The following is a 23139-nucleotide window of genomic DNA, read 5'->3' on the forward strand; positions in this document are numbered from 1 at the left end:
AGTTTTTATTTCTTCTCCCTGGACTTTAATACCTACTCCAAATTTTTCTTTTGTTTCCTTTACTACTTGCTCAATATACAGATTGAATAACATCGGGGAGAGGCTACAACCCTGTCTCACTCCCTTCCCAACCATTGATTCCCTTTCATGCCCCTCGACTCTTATAACTGCCATCTGGTTTCTGTACAAATTGTAAATAGCCTTTCGCTCCCTGTATTTTACCCCTGCCACCTTTAGAATTTGAAAGAGAGTATTCCAGTCAACATTGCCAAAAGCTTTCTCTAAGTCTACCAATGCTAGAAACGTAGGTTTGTCTTTCCTTAATCTTTCTTCTAAGATAAGTCGTAGGGTCAGTATTGCCTCACGTGTTCCAACATTTCTACGGAATCCAAACTGATCTTCCCCGAAGTCGGCTTCTACCAGTTTTTCCATTCGTCTGTAAATAATTCGCGTGAGTATTTTGCAGCTGTGACTTATTAAACTGATAGTTCGGTAATTTTCACATCTGTCAACACCTGCTTTCTTTGGGATTGGAATTATTATATTCTTCTTGAAGTCTGAGGGTATTTCGCCTGTCTCGTACATCTTGCTCACCATTTGGTAGAGTTTTGTCAGGACTGGCTCTCCCAAGGCCTTCAGTAGTTCTAATGGAATGTTGTCTACTCCCGGGGCATTGTTTTGACTCAGGTCTTTCAGTGCTCTGTCAAACTCTTCACGCAGTATCGTATCTCCCATTTCATCTTCATCTACATCCTCTTCCATTTCCATAATATTGTCCTCAAGTACATTGCCCTTGTATAGACCCTCTATGTACTCCTTCCACCTTTCTGCTTTCCCCTCTTTGCATAGAACTGGGTTTCCATCTGAGCTCTTGATATTCATACAAGTGGCTCTCTTTTCTCCAAAGGTCTCTTTAATTTTCCTGTAGGCAGTATCTATCTTACCCCTAGTGAGATAAGCCTCTACATCCTTACATTTGTCCTCTAGCCATGCCTGCTTAGCCATTTTGCACTTCCTGTCGATCTCATTCTTGAGACGATTGTATTCCTCTTTGCCTGCTTCATTTACTGCATTTGTATATTTTCTCCTTTCATCAATTAAATTCAATATCTCTTATGTTACCCAAGGATTTCTACTAGCACTCGTCTTTTTACCTACTTAATCCTAGGCTGCCTTCACTACTTTATCCCTCAGAGCTACCCATTTGTCTTCTACTGTATTTCTTTCCCCCATTCCTGTCAATTGTTCCCTTATGCTGTCCCTGAAACTCTGTACAACCTCTAGTTTAGTCAGTTTATCCAGGTCCCATCTCCTTAAATTCCCACCTTTTTGCAGTTTCTTCAGTTTTAATCTACAGTTCATAACCAATAGATTGTGGTCAGAGTCCACATCTGCCCCTGGAAATGTCCTACAATTTAAAACCTGGTTCCTAAATCTCTGTCTTACCATTATATAATCTATCTGAAACCAGTCAGTATCTCCAGGCTTCTTCCATGTATACAACCTTCTTTTATGATTCTTGAATCAAGTGTTAGCTATGGTTAAGTTATGCTCTGTGCAAAATTCTACCAGACGGCTTCCTCTTTCATTTCTTAGCCCCAATCCATATTCACCTACTATGTTTCCTTCTCTCCCTTTTCCTACTGTCGAATTCCAGTCACCCATGACTATTAAATTTTCGTCTCCCTTCACTACCTGAATAATTTCTTTTATCTCATCATACATTTCTTCAATTTCTTCGCCATCTGCAGAGCTAGTTGGCATATAAACTTGTACTACTGTAGTAGGCATGGGCTTCGTGTCTATCTTGGCCACTATAATACGTTCACTATGCTGTTTGTAGTAGCTTACCCGCGCTCCTATTTTTTTATTCATTATTATACCTACTCCTGTATTACCCCTATTTGATTTTGTATTTATAACCCTGTATTCACCTGACCAAAAGTCCTGTTCCTCCTGCCACCGAACTTCACTAATTCCCACTATATCCAACTTTAACCTACCCATCTCCCTTTTTAAGTTTTCTAACCTATCTGCCCGATTAAGGGATCTGACATTCCACGCTCCGATCCGTAGAATGCCAGTTTTCTTTCTCCTGATAACGACGTCCTCTTGAGTAGTCCCCGGCCGGAGATTCGAATGGGAGACTACTTTAACTCCGGAATATTTTACCCAAGAGGACGCCATCATCATTTAACCATAGAGTAAAGCTGCATGCCCTCGGGAAAAATTACGGCTGTAGTTTCCCCTTGCTTTCAGCCGTTCGCAGTACCAAAACAGCAAGGCCGTTTTGGTTAGTGTTACAAGGCCAGATCAGTCAATCATCCAGACTGTTGCTCCTGCAACTGCTGAAAAGGCTGCTGCCGCTCTTCAGGAACCACACGTTTGTCTGGCCTCTCAACAGATACCCCTCCGTTGTGGTTGCACCTACGGTACGGCTATCTGTATCGTTGAGGCATGCAAGCCTCCCCACCAACGGCAAGGTCCATGGTTCATAGGGAGGGGGGGAGGGGCTATTGGCACTAAGAAACCGAAAGTAGAATAAATTAGAATGGCAGTGGTGCTTGTTGCAGGATTCTAGTGCGAGTCATTTAGGGAGGTACTGTATTTTGAAAGTACTCCACGCCGTCACATGTTTGTGCTATTCAACCCGCGTAGTTGCTACGTATGATGTTGTTACGTCTGCTTACATCCTTCTGATTCACGGTTTGTGGAACTTCGGCCGTTTGCTTACATAACAAAATGAAACACGTGCAGCCATCCTTTTGATGCTATATATTAAAGTGCAACCAGTTTCGGTGGCTCAGTGCACCATCACCAGGCCTTAACTGACGCTGAGGGGGTGAATTCCAGTGCTGTACACGATCCCATCACTGGCCAACATCAGTGAACTGGCATCCGTAGAATACTGTAGCAGGCCGGCCGCGGTGGCCGTGCGGTTCTAGGCGCTCCAGTCCGGAGCCGCGCTACTGCTACGGTCGCAGGTTCGAATCCTGCCTCGGGCATGGGTGTGTGTGATGTCCTTAGGTTAGTTAGGTTTAAGTAGTTCTAAGTTCTAGGGGACTAATGACCACAGCAGTTGAGTCCCATAGTGCTAAATAAAAAAAAATAAAAAAAAAATACTGTAGCAGCGATGCTGTGTCTGCAGCCATCAACTTCCAGAGCTCTAGGTGCGCATCCTTCGGTTGGCTCCCTCATTCTGTTTATTACACAACGATCTCTCAACTAGTCCTTGGACCTGGGCAGCACGCCATAGCAGAAGTATCCCGACACTTGTCTCGTGTACTTGATGTGGACACATTCGACCATCAACTTCCAGTATATGGTGACATCGCAGCATGCAGTGAGCATTCGGGTTGCAGTCACATGAAAGGAAACCGCAATAGTATGGAAGGCAGGTAAAATCGTGTCTTTTTCACGCTGTCTTTTGTATGTGGACTGTTCATGCATAGTTCTGTTTTCTTTTTCTTGTTTTCCACTGCTGCAGAATGTATGTGATCGTTATACATCTCTTAGGTAATCATTTACAAATGACCTAACAGACAGTATTTCTCACTAGCAAGAATATTTCTAAGCAGTTTCTCACATTATTTTTACGTAATTTTGTGATATGAGGTTCGGAACGGAGGCTAAATGTTCGACTAGATGTCTGTTCGTAGCCATAATCGCTAACTTGTATGTCAAACCTCACCATGGGCTGTATTCAGTTTTTCATACATTTGGATTTCGCAAATTCATTATCTTGCACCTTTCCTTTCTTCACAAAGCCTGTCACGTCTACCTTACGTCTACGTCTATTTAATCTGCACTGAAGATCCAAAGAAACTGATACACTTGCCTAATATCATGTAGGAGCCCCACGAGCACGCAGAAGTGCCACAACACGACGTGGTATGGACTCGACAGATGTCCGCAGTAGTTCTGGAGGAAATTGACACCGTGAATCCTGCAGGGCTGTCCATAAATCCGTAAGAGTACGAAGGGGTGGAGATCTCTTCTCAACAGAACGTTACAAGGCATCTCAATGTTCATGTCAGGGGAGTTTGGTGGCCAGCGGAAGTGTTTAAACTCGGAAGATTGTCCCTGAGGCCACTCTGTCGCAATTCTCTACGTGTGGGGTGTCGCATTGTCCTGCTGGAATTGCCCAAGTCCTTCGGAATGCACAATGGACATGAATGGATCCAGGCGATCAGACAGGATGCTCGCGTACGTGTCACCTGTCAGAGCCGTATCTAGACGTATCAGGGGTCCCGTATCACTCCAACTGCACACGCTCCACACCATTACATAGCCTCCTCGAGCTTGAACAGTCCGCTGCTGACATGCAGGGTCCTTGGATTCACGAGGTTATCTCCACACCCGTACAAGTCCATACGCTCAGTACAATTTGAAACGAGACTCGTCCGACCAGGCAACACGTTTCCAGTCATCAACAGCCCAGTGTTAGTGTTGACGGTCCAGGCGAGGCGTAAAAGCGTAAAACTTTGTGTCGTGCAGTCATCAAGGATACAGGATTGACCGTTCGGCTTTGAAAGCCCATATCGATGATGTTTCGTTGAGTGGTTCGCAGGCTGACACAGTTTTGACATGGTCGCGTATGAGCCTGTTTTTGCGCTCCAAAACAAAACAAGCAAACGCTGACTCTTACGGATGGCCTAGCATTGAAATCTGCAGTAATTTGTGGAAAGATTGCACTTCTATCGCGTTGAACGATTGTCTTCCGTTGTCGTTGGTCCCGTTCTTGCAGGATCTTTTTCCGGCTGCTGCTATGTTGCAGATTTGATGTTTTACCGGATTCCTGATATTCACGGTACACTCGTGAAATGGTGGCATGGAAAAATCTCGACGTCATCGCTATATCGGAGATGCTGTCTCACGTCGCTAGTGCGCCGACTATAACACGACGTTCAAACTCACTTAAATATTTATAGTCTGCCATTGTAGCAGCAGTAACCCATCTAATAACTGCGCCAGACACTCGTCTTATACAGTTCTTGCCGACCGCAGCGACGTATTCTGCCTCTTTACATATCTCTGTATTTGAATACGCACGCCTGTAGCAGTGTCTTTGGCTCTTCAGTGTATGTTTCACGCAGAACCTGATAAAGCCACTTAGACTGTACTCTGCTTAGGGGCTACGCTACGCCTGCTTGGAGTGCTTGCCTTAAGTTTCCGTAATAAATATCAGTATAACAATTAAGGTTACGACGATGCAATTCTTCAGATTATACGGCGGCGAAGACGGCGTCATCGCAGATTATTGCTTTCACCACAAAAGCTGTCTGTTTTTAGGTTATTAGGTAATGTAGCCTATTACTGAAAAAAACATTTGTTATCCACAAATCGAGCCTGCAGGGCCACATTTACTACAGTTTGAGGGTGTATTGAATGAGGTAAAGGGTGGGTAAAGCAAGAGGTAGACTTCAGTTTGCTGGTAGAATACTGAGGAAACGCAATCAGTCTACAAAGTAGATTGCTTACAGATTACTCGTGTGACCCATCCTAGAATATTGCCCAAGTGACCTGTAGCAAGTACGACTAGCAGGGGATATTGAACGCATACAGAGAAGAGCTGCACGAATAGACACAGATTTTTTTGATCCACTGGAGATCCTGAAGAAGCTGAGCTGGAAAACTCCCCTATATCTACATCTGCATGTAGATCTACATACATACTCGTCAAGCCGCCATACGGTGCCTGTCGGAGGGTGTTCTACACCGCTAGTAGTCTTTTGCTTGGCCGTTCCACTTACAGGCAGAGCGTATATGTTGGCAGCAGTAGGCTCGTTCTGCAGTCAGCTTCGGATAACGATTCTCTAAATTTCTTCGTTAGTGTTCCTCGAAAATAATATCGCCTTCCTTAGAAGGATTATTTTTTGAGTACCCGAAGCATCTCTATAACACTTGCATTTTGTTCGAACCTACCGATGACAAATCTAGTAGCCCGTCTCTGAACTGCTTCTATGTTTTCCTTAAATCAGACTCGGTGCGGGTCCAAAGCACGTGACCAGTACCCAAGAACAGGTCGCATCACTGTCCTATATTGCGGACAGTTGAACCACAGTTTCCTAAAACTCTCTCAATAAACCACAGTGCTCACACGCTCGTTCCGTTTCATATCAGTTTGCAACGTTGTGCCCAGATATTGAAACGATGTGACTGTGTCGGGCAGAACTGTGCTAATGCTGTATCCAAACATCACGGGTTTGTTTTCCTACTCATCCATTACCTTACGTTTTTCTACATCTACATCTACGTGATTACTCCGCTATTCACAATAAAGTGCCTGGCAGAGGGTTCAAGAGGCTTCAATGAACGACCTTCAAGCTGTCTCTCTACCGTTCCACTCTCGAACGGCACGCGGGAAAAACGAGCAATTAAATTTTTCCGTGCGAGCCATGATTTCTCTTATTTTATCGTGATGATCATTTCTCCCTATGTAGATGAGTGCCAACAGAATGTTTTCGCAATCGGAAGAGAAAACTGGTGATTGAAATTTCATGAGAAGATCCCGTTGCAACGAAAAACGCCTTTGTTTTAATGATTGCTACTCAAATTCACGTATTATGTCTGTGGCATTGTGTCCAGTACTCCGCAATAATACAAAACGTGCTGCCCTTCTTTGTACTTTTTCGATGTCATCCGTCAGTCCCATGTCATGCGGATCCCACACCGCACAGCAATACTCCAGAATAGGGCGGACAAACGTGGTGTAAGCAGTCTCTTTAGTAGACCTGTTGTACCTTCTAAGTGTTCTGGCAATGAATCGCAGTCTTTGGTTGGCTGTACCCACAACATTATGTATGTGATCGTTCCAATTTAGGGTATTTGTAATTGTAGTCCCTAAGTATTTGCTTGAATTTACAGTCTTCAGATTTGTGTGACTTACCACGTAATAGAAATTTAGCGGATTTCTTTTAGTACTCATGTGAATAACTTCACACTTTTCTTTATTCAGGGTCGACTGCCACTTTTCGCACCATACAGATATCTTATATAAATATTTTTGCAAGTCGTTTTGATCATCTGATGACTTTACAAGACAGTAAATGACACCATCATCTGCAATCACTCTAAGACGGCTACTCAGATTGTCTCCTATGTCGTTAAGATAGATAAGGAACAATAGAGGGCCGGTACCACTTCCTTGGGGAACGACGGATATTATTTCTGTTTTACTCGATGACTTTCCGTCTATTACTACGAACTGTGACCTTTCTGACGGAAAATCACGAATCCAGTCGCACAAATTAGGCGATATTTCATAGGCACGCAGTTTGGTTAGAAGACCCTTGTGAGGAACAGTGTCGAAGGCCTTATGGAAATCTAAAAATATGGAATCAATTTGACATCCCCTGTCGATAGCACTCATTAGTTCATGAGTATAAGGAGCTAGTTGTGTTTCGCAAGAACGATGTTTTGTGAATCCGTGCTGACTATTTTCTTCGAGGTACTTCATAATGTTCAAATACAGTACATTTAGGGAAGCTGCTATTCATCACAACAACTAGAAATATTTTCTAAGTCGACTTGCATCACCTTGCAGTCACTCTTCTTCGACACTTACCCGCACATCACAGCATCATCAGCAGACAGCATGAGATTGCTGCCCACCTTTTCCGCAAGATCATTTATGTGTGTAGAAAATAATACGGGACCTGTCACACTTCACTGGTGCACTCCGGGGATACCCTTGTCTCTGATGAACTCTTGAAGTAGACGTACACTATCCCGAGAAAGCCTGTTTATGAAGTTTCAAGAATCGACTCTAAATTACGACTCTAGGAATGTACTACAACTCCCTACATATTCCTGCCACAGGGATCGCGAAGAAGAGATTAGATTAACGACAGCACGATCGTTGTTCTCACGCTCCTTAAGTGAATGGAAGGGAAGAAACCCTAATAACTGGTACTGTGGGATAAATGTCATGCTCGTAACAGTGGTTCGAAGAGTATGGATGTGGATGTGGATACAGTTATGGTCTAGCAGTTAATATTCTAGTCCAGTGCTCAGTTGTGCAGTTGTGTAACATGCGAGTAATTCCTCCCCTCCCTCCCCCCCTCCCCCACCCTACCTGTACAAAGCCCTTCGTTGCGCTTTGTGTCAGCTTTGTCATCGCCGAGCACTATCCTCAAAATAAGGTAGCGTTGCCAGTGAATCAGATTCTGTATCTGGGGAAGTTTCAGAAGGGAAGGCCGGCTTACAAAGTAACCTTCAGCAAGAGCAGATAATGATTTTGCAACAATGACGAAAGGCCAGCGTACGCTTTCTCACAAGAAAGCAACATCGGAGGCGCGGTAGGCTGTTCCGCATCTTACTGGTCCGTTACACACGGCTGGCCAACGGAAGGCAGACAGCAAATGAGCCAACGCTCGCGGCGGCCGACCAAAGCGTGTCCGGCTGCTCGCAACGCTACGCCGCGCTGTGCCGGCCAGAATACTTGCACGCGCCTCTTTCCGTCCGTCTTGTTTTCGCTTTTTGTCGCTGGAGAACTGTGTGTGCATCTGTCTGCCGTGGAAGAATGTCACTGAAAAAGGTGGCTGTAGCACCATTACCGTATTTCCATCCGTTTTAAGCCGTCGCATTGTTTCCGATGGTTTCGAGCAACACTCACCAATACTTTTGTATTGTCTGGTGTAAATGATAGCTCCTCAGACTATTCTGTATCGATTTTATCATTCTGTTCCGCATTACCCATTGCTGCTCATCTAGTCCAAATCATCAGATGTGCTTAAAAAGTCGAGTACATCAATGAAATCAGTCCATTGGTACTGTTATATTCGCAGACCACATCAGTTATTTACTGAATCCGCTGCAATGACAGGACGCCGTCCAAAAATTTCTACCTGTTCACCTCACCACCAAGAGACTGAGACATGGTTTAACAGTGAACTTTTATGATAGACACACACTATTTAAAAGAGGCACCAAATTCCCAATTTGGAAGGCACAGCAATGAAATTTTGTACCTTGCTTTGCATGAAATTAACACATTTTCTGTTAACGTCCTTGGGTGGATGTATGTTTCACTTTTTAATGGAATTGAAAAATATTGTGTTCACAACGTAATACATGTACCTCTTTCTCAGAAACTATTCTAGAAATTTCTACAGAATCTTCTGCGTTTATTTTTTCTATGCTTTATTTTTTCTATGCTTCAGTCAAGAAGGTTTCCGAATATATCGAATAGAAGAACTTTAATAATTTTTTAATTATGGTTCTGTAAGTATAATATGAAATTAGCACAGAATTCCAAGCGCTTTGCCCTATATCTCAGCTTACACTTATAATTTCAAAATCTGCTCTTGCGATAACACTTATTGGGTTCATAGAAATAAATGTACAAAATTTCATAATTCTAGCCCTGTAAATTCTGAGGAAGAGGTACATACACTTTAAAAAAGATAACTTTTATGAAATGTTCAACCTAACCTTTCTCTTACTTCAAATGGCCCAAGATTTGTACTCAGGATCCCCTCTCCCTTCAACGCTTCTCTTCTGGTTTCCTGTTTTTTGCCTTCTTTCCTTTATCACGTTTTCGACTGACCTCTCAGTTGCAGAGGGGCGCTGTAAACTATTTTTCGCGAGATGTCTTGAGTGAAATTTCCTGTCTGAAAGCCCATTCTCTCTAGTACCTTCAACCACCCTGCACCCCATCATTAAATGCAAGAACTGTATCATAAGTTGCAATTCTGACAAATGTTAAAATGAATACGTGGTTTTAAGGCGTCGTTTCCATATGAGTGATTTAACGTACGGAACAGAGTCACTGATGACCTACAAAACCAGAGTGTATATCGCAGCCTTCCAGACGTATCCTTTGCAAGTTTGCTTCAAAGTAAACGACGGAATCGTTGTTTACCGACCAGCTATTGAAGTGTTGCCTGAAAAAGTGGGCGTGGCAGTAAGGCCGTGTCACAAATTTAATTATTTTTTGGGAACTTCGGGAGAGACTTCATCATTGAAACTTTGGGAACATATTGTCCATGATTTCTACTAATAAATAAAACTGAAAATTGATACTGTCTGTCAATTTCATGAGCGTCCTTCCGTAAAACTGACGAAGAGGAGTATCACTGAGGAATTTCGCCCACCTATAAACTTTATCACGAACTTCAGAATGACAGATATTAAAACAAATGGCGATGGGATAGAAAAGCAAGTGAAATCACTCAGCAGGGAGGAGATCATTGGTCCTGACGGGATACCAGTACGATACTACGTAGAGTATACGATACAAGTTGCTTCTCTGCTATCACCAGTGTGTCGTAGCTCGCCAGCAAAGGGAGGTTTTCCTGATGATTGGGAAAATGGCAGAAGTAATTTCTGTTTCCATGAAGGATCGACGAACAGAAGCACAAAGCTATAGGCCTACATTTTTGACGTCGGACTAGTATAAAATTTTGGAACGTGTTTTATACTCCCGTATTGTGACATTTGTGCAAATTGAAAATCTCCTCTGTGGGAACCAACAGGGACTCCGAAAACAACGATCGTGTGAAACCCAGCTCGCTGTCTTCGTCCACGAGACAAAGAAAGCAGGAGATAGCGGTGCCCTGATTGAGGCTGTGTTTCTTGTCTTCCGGAAGATGTTCGATACAGTTGCTCACAGTCAACTAATGAAAAAGAAAAATACGAGTGTACAGCATTTCAAACGAGCTGTGAGATTCGTTGGAGTATTTCCAGTAAACAGAATACTTCATGTCATTCTCCGCGAACAGTAATCCTCAGACGTAAAAGTAACGTCGGGCCTACACCAGCGGAGTGTTGTAGGGCTATTACTTGTCACAAGAAATGTGACAGACGTAGTGGATGACTTCGGATTACATGAGGTTTCTCGCGAATCTTGCTGTTATGTACAGAGAAGTCGCGACGCTAGAAAATTAGCCAAATGCACGGAGACATGCAGAGGATCTTGGTGCAAGGAATGGTAAACTACCCTCAACATAAACAAATGTAAAGTACTGAGCGTAAACAAATAGAAACACCCATATTGCAAGATTTTACTGTTGCAGAACAATGACTGGGATCGGTGAGAGCAGTCAAACCAATAAAATATCTAGGAGTATGCGTACGGAGCGATTTGAACTGAGACGAGCACATAACACTAATAGCAGGCAAGGCAGATGCTAGACTGATATTCATTGGATGTTTAGGAAATGTGGTCCACCCACGAAGGAGGTAGCTTATAAAATCCTCGTACGATCAATACTTGAGTGTTGCTCCTGAGCCTGGGATCCGTAGCAGACAAGATTGACAGAGAAAATAGAGAAGATTCAAAGAAGAGCAGCGCCTTTCTCTACATGAGCAATTAGTGGGAAGCGTCATGAAGCTGTTCAGCCAACTCCAGTCGCAGACGCTGCAGGAGAGGCAATTTGCGTCGTGGTGTGGTTTACTGTAAAAGATGCTAGAGCGTACCTTACTAGAAGAATCAGCAAATACGTTACTTCCTCGTGAAAACACCTGGAAGGTAAAATTACAGAGATTCGAGGTCACACGGAGGATTGTAAAAAAAAAATTTTTTTTTTCCTTCGCGCCACCGTGACTGGAGTAGGCGAAGAGGAACCTGACTGTGGTACTCAAAGTACCCTCTGTCACGTAATGCGACGTGGCATGCGGAGTATAGATGTAGATGCAGATTTAGCAGTCGTGTTTGGACTTTGGTTGTGTGCAGGACATATTACACTGCTAAAGCCTACAGCATAACACATTTGAGCCCTATTAGTATGTCAGCAGTCCTGTATCTGACAGTGATTCGGATTGCCGGCCTAGCGCAGACGTAGACACGTCAGAGGTACTCGAGGCCCCTATTCATGTGCCAATTTACCGGCCGACCGGCGGTCCCACCAGTCTCGTGGCAGAACTGCACTCAGCCATTAAAGCACCGCCCTGTCTTAATTTCATTAACTTATGTTTTACAAGATTTCCTATGGTTTTGCAATGAAATAAACATTGTGGTTTGTGTTAGCAGTTTCAGGGGTAACAAAGCCAAAAGAGCCGACAGAAAGCTAAGGTCAAAGAAGTGGCTAATGCAACGAAAGAAATTCACCCAAGTTCTGCTATTTAAGCAGATGGGATCCTATGATTTTCGTAATAATCTGAGAATGCTGATAATCATCGCACCATTCTTAACAAAAAAGAATACAGTCATGAGAGAGGCTGTATAATTTGCGAGAAGAGACTGTTAGCTAAATTGCGGTTTCCAGCCACTGGCAGAAGTTAAGAGGAGCCCAAATTCAGTGTTATTGTATCCCCACAGTTATTACGTAAATAATTCCTAAGGCCGCAATGTGATTTATAGTTGTCTGAGGAGACACATCACGGTAAAGTTAGATAGATAAGACAAAAGGTGTTCATGTAAACTTTATTAACTTATACATCTACATCTACATATACACGTACATGGATACTCTGCAAATTACGTTTAATTGCCTGACAGATGGTTCATCGAACCACCTTCACACTAATTCTCTATTATTCCCACCTCGTACAGCGCGCGGAAGAAACCAACACCTATATTTTTCGGTGCGAGCACTGATTTCCCTTAATTTATTATGATGACATGTCTCCTTATGTAAGTCGTCGTCAACAAAATTTTTCGCCTTCGGAGGAGAAAGTTAGTGATTGGAATTTCGTGAGAAGATTCAGCCGCAACGAAGAAACGCCTTTGTTTTAATGATGTCCAGCCCAGATCTTGTATCATTTCAGTGACACTCTCTCCCCTATTTCGCGATCATACCAAACGTGCTGCCCTTCTCTGAACTTTTTCGATGTACTCCGTCATACCTATCTGGTAAGGATCCTACACCTCGCGGCAGTATTCTAAAAGAGGACGGGCAAGCGTAGTTTAGGCAGTCTCCTTAGTAGATCTGTTACATTTTCTAACTGCCCTGTCAATAAAACGCAGTCTTTGGGTGGCCTTCCCCTCAAAAATTTCTATGTGTTCCTTCCAATTTAGCTGGCCAGGGTGGCCGAGCGGTTCTAGGTGCTACAGTCTGGAACCGCGCGACCGCTACGGTCACAGGTTCGAATCCTACCTCGGGCATTGATGTGTGTGATATCCTTAGGTTAGTTAGGTTTACGTAGTTCTAAGTTCTAGGGGACTGATAACCTCAGACGTTAAGTCCCATAGTGCTCAGAGCCATTTGAACCATTTTGAACCTTCCAATTTAAGTGTTTAAAAATGTATTTCCTAGGTATTTGGTTGAATTTACAGCCTTTAGATTTGACTAATTTATCGTCTAACGTAAGTTTAAAGGATTCCTTTCAACACTCGTGTAGATGCCTTCACACTTTACGTTAATTAGAGTGTGTATTATTTATGTATGTAGCATAAAAGATACGCTGCAAGTTTAACAAACTCATTTCAAATTCCAACAGGAAACACTTCATAGTGATGGCGCACGTGATCTAAGAAATGCAACACATACGTAAGAAATGACCGAGCGTTCTAAGGCGCTGTAGTCATGGACTTTGCGGTTGGTCCCAGCGGGGGTTCGAGTCCTCCCTCGTGCATGGGTGTGTGTGTTTGTCCTTAGGATTATGTAGGTTAAGTAGTGTGTAAGCCTAGGGACTGATGACCTTAGCAGTTAAGTCCCATAATATTTCACAAACATTTGAACTTTTTTTTAACATAAGAAATGAAGCACTTAGTAACTACTAGACATGTAAAAAAAATCGTTTTTAACGCTCATGACAATGAAGCAAGTATATTTTACACATTAACGGCGGCTGAAAGGCGACATTTCGATTGTTAGATTCCATCTCCGATAAGTGTCGTAAGTAAAACATGAAACAGGAGTACAGAATGTTGACAATCTTTTATTCCATGTACCACACTAAACTATTACACACCGTTAACAAAAATTAAAAACTGCTTCATGTCGTGCATCTTTATCGCTATACTCCTCGCATGGCGTGTCCCACAAGCATCAGAAATCCTTAAATTTCTCCAGAATCTCTGACCTTGAAGTTCCGTCCACCTCGCACCCTGTCGTGTATATTAGAACAGCATTTAAACCCGCCCTCAGTTACAAGAACTTTTGTCGGGTGGTTTGCACGACAGCGCTACACACGGCACAATTTATTGGGTGGGTTTGGAGTGGGGCTGAAGGCAGGGGAAAGAAGGGGAGGTCGGCTATTGGGTGGCAATAACCGGCCGACATCCCGACAAGGAATGTTCGTCGGTCTGTCAAAACGTCTACACACGTCCAGTTTGTGTTTCGGTTGGTCGGTCGGTCGGTTGCTGCGTGCGTAGAGCCCTTAAACACTACATTAAACGGCAAACAGCTTCAGCGACGCTAGCGCACCACGCGGCTTCATTTCTCCGTGCAGTAAACACAAGACGAACGCTTTCTTTGATCAAATCTGAGGCGTGTCGCTACATTTGATCGAAGAAAATTTTACCAATGCGTAACTTTTACGCTACCAAATTTTATTTGAGAAAGAAGCGTTGTGAAACAAAATTTAATAGTGTAATACCGGCCCAAGAGAAGCCACTGCCGTGACATGCGCGTCAAGTGGCGCCACCCAGTGGCGACAGTTTACCGCCGAACCTGTGGCCCTGGGTTAGCGGTGCAACTCATTGCCTGCTGTACTTTATTGGCGTTCGTATCGCGGCATTACACAGCCAAGTTGTTTGTTTTCCCGTTCGAGTGGTTACTCATCCTAAACTTGTATTTTTTTATCCCAATTTCGACACGGCCCTGAGTTGTTTTGTGCTTCGTACACTTCGTGAACTCAGGCTATTGCGGATTTGGAGCTTGTGTTCATTTCCTGCGGTTTTGTGTACCCACCGGAGCACGTGGCGATATGCAGTCTACCTACTCCACGAAGGATAGAAAACTGGCGACAAGGAATTTTCTCACCGTGCCCTTTCGTCTATAAACTGTGGATTCTTAAAGTCGCGGCAGCAGCGGTTGCAGGTGCAGCAGCAACAGCAGGTTGCATTGCTGCTAGTTTCTCAAAAATCGGCAACAGGTGGCAGCTGCTTTTTCCGTACCTTGCCTTTTACTATTCACTTCCTTTGACGACACAAGACACAATTTGGTTTATTTACGGCGTTCCGAATTGCGCTGGAAGGAAAGTCAAACTGATGATACTGAACGCAGTGTGCGCTGTTACTGTCGTCTAGTGGTAAACTATATGAAGTGGAAAAAAAAAATCTGAAGTTTGTAGTTTGCTGACTGAGTACTACGGTCACGAACTGAACGTATTTACGTCTAGGCTGAAGTTCAGATCAGCATGCTGAGCGAAGTAAACACTCCCATGCGACGTGGGCATCAGATTTAAGACTCAGCTCGCAAGTGCGATTTTTGCCTGTCGAAAGTGTAAAGCGTCTTACGCGGATTCAATTCGGGACGATAACTTGTGCCTGGCTTCGAATCGTGAGATTAGTGAAACGGCTTTAGAAAAGTCGGATCCTATTTAGTGGTGTCAGAAATGAGGCGTATGAAGTGACAGCTTCAGCATAAGCTCTCTTCGATGATTCTTCGGGCTTCGATGTTCCTAGTAGTATTAGTCGACGTGGTACTCTTCGATCAACTGATGACTGTCAAGGTCATCTGGTTAACCGAGCTCTCGTGCGTCCGGTAGTCCGGCGCCACGGGATTCAGTAGTTAGTGTTGTCTGACCCCAGCGTTGGCAAACGCGCAAAGACGAAAGCGCTTATTTCGCCGCTGACGTGTCCCAAAGCGAGCACAACTTCCGAAGAATTCCCGTCCCCGGCGTTGTGTGATAACGCCAACACTAGTCGTGCCCATCAGATGTCAAGAGTGCTACCCTCACCGCCGGCGTCACTGCCCGTACTGTGACGTCATCTGTTTGGATTGGAGCAAGCCAGGACACCTCGCGACTGTTTGCCTCGGCCAGCGGACGTCAGCTTCGGGCGCTGACACGTGGCACGCTATCCTGGCGCTGCCGGAGGCACCAGCAGCTGGGATGCAGCGCACCGTGCCGCACCTGGACGTCGACCTGGTGTGACGGCGAAATCCCAGCTGGACATGGGCGCGCCCGCGTCGCTAATCGAGGGGATACTTACTGGCGCATTGGCTCCACGCCGCCGTGTGCATAACGGCGCAAAGTAGTGTCATACCGTGGACAGTCCATCCCACTGCAGGCTCAAATCGTGGTGAAAGCTAAGTACAAATTGCAACTAACCTTGCTTGTAGTTAATTCTTCGCCGATTTCTAACAATTCTTGTCGCTGCGCTTTCTGCATCTACATGGATACTCTGCTAATCAGTCAAGTGCCTTCATCGAACCACCTTCAATAATTCTCGTTACTCTAATCTCGAATAACATGCGGGGAAAACGAACACCTATCTCTTTCCGTGCAAGCTCACACGGAGGAGAAAGTTGGTGATTGAAATTTCATGAGAAGATTCTGCCGCAACGGAAATCTCCTTGGTTTTAATAATATCCACCCCAAATGCTGTCAGTGACTCTCTCCCCTGCTTCTGGATAATATAAATGTGTTGCTCTCCTCTGAACTTCAATGAACTCCGTTAATCCGATCTTGTAAGGATCCCAGACCGCGCAGCAGTCCATTCAAATAATTCATTCTTTATTGATCCACTGAATAATTTTGTGTACAGAGTACTACATGATATGGGACAAATCATTGTTGTTAAATATTTAATAAACACCAAATTACACTTCAACAACTGTAAGATAGTTACAGATTATAAGATATAGTATTAGTATACTCAAGAGTTCTTCAAAATGGTCAACAAGGCCAAACTAAAATTTGTGGATACACTTAAAATCTGATTAAGTATAGATAAGCATTATATAATTTATACAGTAGTGACAATTTACTAGCTAAGTAGAAAAAATACATAAAAGTAGATAAATTTTTGACAGTGTATTAGGCGTTATTGATATTTACATTTTGAACATAAATTATAGTACAGAAAGAGAAGTGTGCAAATATTATACAGAAAAATCACATTCAAAATTTTCCTGTGAGTTATAGTGTTTTAATAATATTGATTTAAGCATTCTTTTAAGACGCGCTAGATTGTTTCTATGTTTAGTTCTAGATTATAAAATTTAATTCCCATGCATTTTGCACTATCAAAGTGTGATTCGGTGGAATGGGGAAACTGTCAGCAAGTACTTCCCTCTAGTGTTGTGCTGGTGATAGTCCTGATTCTGCTTCATGCTTCCAATATGTAGCTTGTTAAAATTTAGTATCTCAAGTAAGTACTAACATGAAAGTGAAAGAAGACCTAGTTTTCGGAATAGTTCTTTACAAGAGTGCTTTTTTAAAATAACATCATCTTGAAAGCTTTGTTTTGCAGCTTAAATATTTTATTGGACTGAGAACTGTGGCCACAGAATTAGGGAATACATTAGGATTGAGTGAAAGAACATGGTACACTGACATAAGGATATTTATACTCTTCACTTCACCGACAAAGTATAAAACATACTTCACTTAGCTTGGTAGCTAAGCTGTCAGTGTGACTTTTCTAGCTGATAAGTATATTCCAAGGAATATACTTAAATTTTCCAGTTCATTATTATTTCCACCTCTTACAATATTTGGGACGGTAGGATTTCTGTTCTGGACTGTGTGAAATGTTAGACCTACAGTCTCTTTTGCATTAAGAAGTAGCCTATTAGGTGTAACCCAAGAATCCAGTAGAGGTATACGTAGAGTGCAGCTTCAGTGGCATCATCTGTCAGACATCAGAATATTGGTGGTGTCTACGAAAAGTAAGGTATTGCAAGGTGCTAGGTAAAGAGGAAGATCATTAATGAACAGTAGAAATCGGACCTAAAACATCATTGAGGGGCACGATGATTTATTATTTGCGTATCAGAACATGAAACTGTCGATGTTCCTGTGGGGTGACATCATGTAAGTGCACATACTGTTTTCTGTTTAGTAGATAGCTTGCAAACCAATTGTAGTAAGCGCCCTGTATACCATGGTTACATAGTTTTGTAATAGTATTTTGTGGTTCACAGTATTGAAGGTCCTTTTAAGATAAAGGGACAACCCACAGCTGGCTGTTTCTTATCTAAGAGTGAGAGTTGTATCTAAAATTTTATAAGCATCATCAACTGCCTTGTTCCCTTCCTGGAATCAATATTGAGCTGGAAAAAGGATATTGTACTGATTCAGAAAAGATTTTAGGCTGTCAGCCACTACACTCATTTTAATAAACAGAGGGCTGCTATTGGTCAGTAATTATTGGGATCTTGTTTATTCTTTTTTGTGTATTCGTAGAATCCTTTCTGTGGTATGTAATTTAGCGAATATTCCTTCCAAAAATTAAAAATTATGTGATTGAGGCTTATTTACACTTGAACATATGTGAACAAGTATTTCATCTCCTTCAGTAGAAGAAACATTTATTTTTTGGCTGATTGTATTTTCGCTTTCTGCTTGTGAGGTTTGTGATAATACTGAAGCAGTAGGGTTGCTCGAAAGAGGGACTGGTGTAGGGTTCTTCTTTGACTAGTAAGATTTTCAACAGAATTGGTGGAAGAACTAAATTCATGAGCCATTTTTTGGTTAGTAACCAATCTTCCATTAAATTCTGGGTTACTGCTGTCTGTAATGTTTCTAGTCCTACCTGTATTAGTGTTAAATACCTGCCACACACATTTACTTTTGCTAGTTGAATTTTTGAGAAGTATGTCATTATGAAGATTTTTGGCTGCCTTGACAACATTTCCGAATATCTTTTCATACGCAGTGAAGTATTTTTAAACTGAACACCCCTGCCAAAGTTTTTGTTCAGGGAGAAAAGCTACCTCTTTCTTTTGGAGGAAGCCATGTCTAAACTGATTCACTTTCTGGAATGAGGAAACTTACTCAATTTTAAAGAAAACGGTGGTTTAGGCAATAGGAAAAATGTTCAGGAATGCTTCGTACTTGAGTTTGTGATCGGAAGACTGTCTGCCAGTTTTCTTTACTTGTGTGGGATAGAAAATTTAGAACATCGTTTTCTGAAAAGTTTCTGCTTTTACATTTTTGGCTATGGTATCTCCATGTGGTAACTTTGCACTTAGAATTCTGGCACTGTGGTCTGAGAACCCTAGATGTAGAGCTTGCAACACATTCTGTTAGTGACTACTCGATCAATACAGCTACACGGAAATACAGAAGCGTCCGATCTTACCCGTCGGCTTTGACCCATGACGTCACAAATATGGCGGAAACGACCATAAACAACAATTCCAATATGGCGGATATAAAAACATCGCACACATATCATAAACGCTGAAATACACAGGTTTCACAAAAAGCCTAATGACTCTAACGGGACAAGCGTGGGAAATTGGGGGTTTTTGGGTGGGGAGAAACTAAATATACACAAATGTAGCCACCGACCGCCATACAAAACCACGCAAAACGACGAAAAATCAACATCACGAAACTGACCAAATACCAAAAAACAAATTCTTATCCAGAATCACACTTCCCTTGACCTACATAGATCTACAGTAACTCCCGATCCCATAAATTAGGATCGAACACTTCCCTTGACCTATATAGCTCAACAGCAACTCCCGATCCCATCTCCAATTACAAAAATCGACATACTCCACCAAACATTGAGATTAACACTTCCCTCCAGCTATATAGCTCAACACCAGTTACCAATCCCATATCGACCACTACCCATGACCTATGATCTCAAACACATCTTCCAATACGAATACCAATACCAACCTTCACAGCCACAAATCTCAATGAAACACTTCCCTATACCCAATACACGACACATACACCAAAAACAAAAAAAAAATGGAACTTACCACAAAAAAGTTCCAGCCCCACAACCTAGATTGGCCACCACAATCACACACAAATGCACGCACGCACACGCACGCGCGCGCACACCAACGAAAAAATACTGAACTAAAATAAAAAACCAACCCACCCAAACGTCAACCCCCTCCCCCACAACCCCAAAATAAAAAACCCACAAACATAAACCAAATACAACATAAAAAACATCTCAATCACACACTACAACTCAACAAAAACTTCAACAAAATAGATCCTCCACAACAAAAAGAAAACACACACACACTCCACCTCCCCCCACCTCAACAAACACTATACAACAAAATAAACCACCCACCCCACCCTGAACCACAGCCACCCACCCACCTACCCAGCCCACCCTAACTAACCACTTTCGGCCTATACATTTTACCCACAGCCCTTAAAAAACCCGAACAACGCAATAGCCCTCTGGGACACTCTTCCGCCAACATTACTCATCTAAATGAGACTGAAGGTTGGAAGAGCGCCTCTTCCCCCTCCCAAGAACTGACTTAACCGCCCCCCCCACATCCCCTCAATTGTGTTAGTGCAAGCCCCTGTATCATAATTCTTAAACTCTAAACTGTGGTTCACTACTAAATGATTAAATCCCCTCTCACCCAACCCCCTACAAGAAGAAAAAGCATCAGAAACTACTGTGGACCCCGGCTCTGCATACTCCTCAATTAACCCCACTAATTCAGCCTTCGACCTCCCCTCCACAACCCTAAAAACACATTCGGAACCCCCACCCCCTTGAACAACAGCCCCCCACACCCAAAGACCAGCCACAGACTTCCCCACCGAGCGAGGTGGCGCAGTGGTTAGCACACTGGACTCGCATTCGGGAGGACGACGGTTCAATCCCGCGTCCGGCCATCCTGATTTAGGTTTTCCGTGATTTCCCTAAATCGCTCCAGGCAAATGCCGGGATGGTTCCTCTGAAAGGGCACGGCCGACTTCCTTCCCTGTCCTTCCCTAATCCGATGAGACCGATGACCTCGCTGTTTGGTCTCTTTCCCCAAAACCAACCAACCAACCAACAGACTTCCCCCTCCCATACTTCCTTTTCCCAAACTGCGACTCGTCCACCTCCACAACCACCCCATGCCCCCCAACTTACCCCCGTACTTAATAAATTCCGAACACACTTCACGACAAAAGGAATACCAGTCTAAAACAGTCCTCTCACTCACACCGGTCTCAAACGCGCAAAAACTCTGTGGGGATCTATAACAAAAATAATACGTAACAAGCACAATCTCACGCATGCCCAATCTAGACTTCTCGAACCAGGTACCGCGCCTTATGGAACGCCATACGCCATCTTTCCTGCAGCACCACATGTACCCGTCCCTGGTCCGAGAAGCCGGAACTTTAACCAATTTCATCGCCTCACGGCAAAGAGAGCACTTTACAACTTCGGCAATTAATCCGAATAGCTGTAGAAACTTGATCAGGTCTAACGGTGTCTCGCCCATCATCGCCCTCAACCGAACACTATTCATGCGGTCTTTCATATCCATTCCTGAACAAAAAACCACAACCGAATACACTCAATAACAAACTCACCCGACGTACAGCAATTACCATTACATTAACCATCACACAAAACCGTTAACTCACTAATACAAATTCCGCTTCAAAACCACGAACACAGCACTCACCACTGAGCAACAGCAAACTGACCCCAACAAACCAAACAAACGTAAACAATGAACACACCACCAGAGGGCCCGACAAACACCCCCACGACATCTACAAACACGCCACAATCACAAACCAAACTCCGCGCCGTAATGACGTCACACACCATAACACGCTTACGTCACGGGTCAAAGCCGACGAGTAAGATCGGAGGTTTCTGTTGACCCAGCTACACTGCAGGATGTAATTCTAGTTGCAGATTTTACTTCCAAATGATGGTTGAAAGAATTCATTAAATTTATGAAGGCATTCTGGGTGCTGCCCTCATTCAAGAAGTAAGTATTAAAACTGCCAGAGATTAAAACTACCAAGGATTAACGTATTTGGAATGCTGCTATGTTAGTTTCAAAAAGGGATGTAAAGTTTTTAGAGGGAGCCTACAAGAGCGATCTGTAAGCAGATTAAGTCAACTGAGGTCAGTAAGTTGAATCTCAGATAATTCTGTTCTTTTCAACACTGCAAGAACAGCATATTTGGAGTGGATAGGCTGCAAATATGCAACTTGCTGCAACTTAATAACAATTTCTTGAAAAATTTTCTATTAGTTTGAATTGTGGGAGCACTATAATTAAGATTCCTTGTGCTTTCATTAACTGATCAGTTACACATTGAAGTTTTGCATGTGAAATTTCGCTTAGTTTCACTTCTAGCTCGCATTTCACTTCGAAGACGGTTCACGTTATGAGAGAACTTTTGAGAGTCTCTGCAGTTGGGTTCTTCATTAATTACACCTAGGTGATTACTTTTCATCAACAGTTGTGGATACTTTGGCCGTTACATTTAAATAAGTGGATGTATCACCTACAGGACTACTGTAAAGAAGAGTATCTGTTACAGTTGGTAAGTGAATTCTTTCTGTTCAGTGGGTAGTGAAAATCGTGCCCTTTGACAGTAGGTTGTCTTAGAGGCATTTTTTGTTACATGAACTGTGAGGTGGAGCTTCTGCAGTAGAAATGAGTTACTAGCAACTGCACTTGCACAAACACCTGTTTCTGAAGCTAGGGCTGCTATAACTTCGGATGCGAGAGCAGCTGGAGCAGGCTAGCAACAACACTTGCATTGTCACCTGACGCTTGTTGTATAAGCTAGACGTTCCATATCTTAATGGGTTGGAACAGCCACTGATAAGTAACTAGCAGCTGCACTTGCCATACACCTGCTGTCAAACCATCTCACGGTGGATGAGCATCTGACATTTGGGATGGACGTAACGTTGTAGAGTCATTTGTTGCTTCTTTTGCTGGATCTTTTGCTGCTTCTGTTGGTGGGCAGCTGATAAGTCTCTTCAATTATGTGACACACACAGTGTTAGAGCTGGTTGTTCCAGAGTATGCAATGAAGTTGACTTAGCTTCTTTACCAAAAAATTGGCTGTTGGTTATCAGTGTTCATTGGAAGGCTGGCTATGCACACTTCAATTAATTCGCACAAATGTTTGTCCCTAAATCGTTTAGATGCATCCCATGATTTGTAGAGAAATCTTTGAAGGTTGTGGAGTCTTAAAAATGACATTTGTGTAGTTTGATTCCTTCCAGTTCTTAGTTTGTTTGCCCAGGAGTCAGTAATGTTGCGCCTGGGTGGGATGCCTAGTAGCATGACGTTTGTACCAAGTCTGAGCGTCTCATTTGTTGAGTTAATCGCT

Source organism: Schistocerca serialis, chromosome 8 (genome assembly GCF_023864345.2).
Source record: "Schistocerca serialis cubense isolate TAMUIC-IGC-003099 chromosome 8, iqSchSeri2.2, whole genome shotgun sequence".
Lineage (NCBI taxonomy): Eukaryota > Metazoa > Arthropoda > Insecta > Orthoptera > Acrididae > Schistocerca > Schistocerca serialis.